The following is a 2,640-nucleotide window of genomic DNA, read 5'->3' on the forward strand; positions in this document are numbered from 1 at the left end:
ATAATAGAGATTTTGGATATATACAGACCTGGGTTTAAACTCCAGCTCTACCACTGTAAGATCCTGGACTAGCTGCTTTTCTTCTCTAAGCTCAGGTTTTTCATCTGTAAAATGGGACTGATGATATTGATTTTGTAGGATTGTAGCCAGGAGTAAATGAGATCAAACCTGGAAAGTTCTTGGTGGAGTGCCTGGCACACATTCACAGGGGGCTCTAATGATTATCCCCACATCCTGGTTAATACATGTTTCAGGAACAGCCAACACTCATGACAAAGACATTGACTGCCTCTGGAATAAATATCAATTACATCATTGTATTTGAAAAGGAGAAGTGATGAGATCTTTTTCCTTGAAGTAATAGCTTCAAGGGACTCTCCACAGATCCTCACCTGGTCTCTTATGCAGCACACGTTACCAGAGATTGCAGTTTCCAGACAGAAGGGATCACACAGGCAGCATAGTAAGAAGGAAGGGCAGCAAGAGGTTTTTATACAATTCATCAGGATCAGTGCTTTTTAGACTGTAGGTTAAGACCCATTAGTGAGGAGCAAAATCAATTTGGTGAGTTGTGACCAGCATTTTTCCAAATGAAAGAGAATGGAAGGAGAAAGAAGTGACAAGAGATAAGAAAAGAGAATTTGTAGTTTTGAGACACTGTTGTTTCAGTTCATAGATGAGTGTATGACTGAGTGAGTGTGTGTATTGGGTTACAATGTGAAATTTACATTACTTAGATCTAGATCATTGCTAAAAATGTTTACAAAATAGCAATCAAGATAACTAGCTCCCTACTCTGGAATGGGAGGAACATTGATAACCAACCTGCTATACAACTTGTAACAAAAAGAGATTTGATTGAGGATAACTCCATTGCCTTGGAGATGAATTTATACCTGGAAGTTTCTCAACAGCTCACTGCTCATTTCCCAGCTCCTGTGGGTCACTGTCCAGGAACCAGCTGGCCTAGCCCTGCAGGTGACTCAGTGTCAGGTTGTAAGGGTGTCTCTCCTTCAGATCCATCATATTGGCTGCACACCCTCCCCTTCTCCTGGCCTCTCTTTTGCTGAGCTCACTTCTGTGCTCTTCAATCTGCTCTCCTCCACTGGGCTGCTTCCTTTCTGCAGCTCCTCTCCTGCCTTTTTACCTGCTTCTACTGCTAAATGGCTTTCTGCTCTCAGCCAGCAAATAATTTCCTGGCACTTCACCGTCTGCACACAGCTACTGCTGCCTGTCACTGCTGCTGTCCACAGTGCCTGGGGTGGGGCCTGTTCAGGCTCTCAGTCTCTCTCATGGCTCTTAATCAACAAGACGGTACGTGAGACATAACTAGAGGACTGCTACTTAGTGCCAGAGAAGGCTCATTCGGTCAAGTTCCTTAACCTCTCTGAGTCTTAATTTCCTTATCTGCTCTATGGGCATAAACACAGCAAGGGTCCTAGCTTCTCATCCATATGTTATAAGTACCACACAAGACAAAAAAAAAGTGACTGTCAAAACCCGTACTGTCCTTCAAAGGAGCTGTACAAGTTTATAGGGTTTTGTGTACATCGTGACCCTCCCTGTCTTTCTGATTCCTCTTTCCCTCCCTCTTCTTCCTCCTTTCTCTTGGTGCTGCTTAGAGCAGTCTACCTAAAAACTGTTGATTCCTATGTTCAGTGGTCCTGCGCTCTAGGAAACTCTTTCATTTTGGAAGGAAAAGAGCAAAGTGGCACACCTCACCCCCTGGAAAACCAACACTGCCTTATTTTTGGTGTTGTCTGGTTTCCCTACTTTGAAACCTCCCCTGAGTCAAAGAGAATCTCCACTCCCACTTACAACTGGTTGATTGTAAGACCAAAGGAGGACCTTTTAATTGTTAAAGGCCTGTTAAATGTGGATTACTCTTATTGGAATATAAATCACTTGACTCCTGGATAAACAGAATAACCTTGTCCCCTCTACTGGTTTTGGACAATGGGATGCCACATCCCAAGCATCACCACATGCAGAGCTCTAAACTGGGTGTTGCAGGTAGATGTAAGGTTGGGAGAACCAGAAAGACTCTCCTGAGAATTAAAACAGGAATCAGATGCTTAAGATATAAATGACACCTTAGCATGGCCTGTCGAACAGGACTTTCTGTAGTGATAGAAACGTTCTATTCATGCTAATACAATAGTCACTTGTCACGTGTGGCCATCAAACACTAATGTGAATTCTGATATGACTGAAGAACTGAATTTTAATATTGTTACATTTTAATGAATTTAAATGTAAATAGCTACGTGTGGCCATCTCGTTGGACAACATAGCCTGAGAATCTCCTTCTAGTCCCTCCTCCCCAACTTCCCTTAGGAATCTGGCTTCTGAGTGATTGCTTTCCATGGTGGACCCTGAATCTGAGAAAGGTGAGCAGAAAGGTCTCCATAAGCCCCTGAGCCCTGGCCTCCTGGAGACCTCTATCTCCACAGCCTCCCCTCCTCAGCATTTAATAGTCTCACAATCTGAGATGCAGCTCTAATGACTGCAAAGACAGGAGGGTAAATACACATTAAGGAAACCAACATCAAGATTAAGTGATTAAGAAATAGGGCTCCTGCTGAGAAAACCCTGCCTAATGAAGCATCACGGGTGTCAATCTTTGGACCAGACACACTA

Source organism: Pteropus vampyrus, unplaced genomic scaffold (assembly GCF_000151845.1).
Source record: "Pteropus vampyrus isolate Shadow unplaced genomic scaffold, Pvam_2.0 Scaffold18, whole genome shotgun sequence".
NCBI classification, from domain to species: Eukaryota; Metazoa; Chordata; class Mammalia; order Chiroptera; family Pteropodidae; genus Pteropus; species Pteropus vampyrus.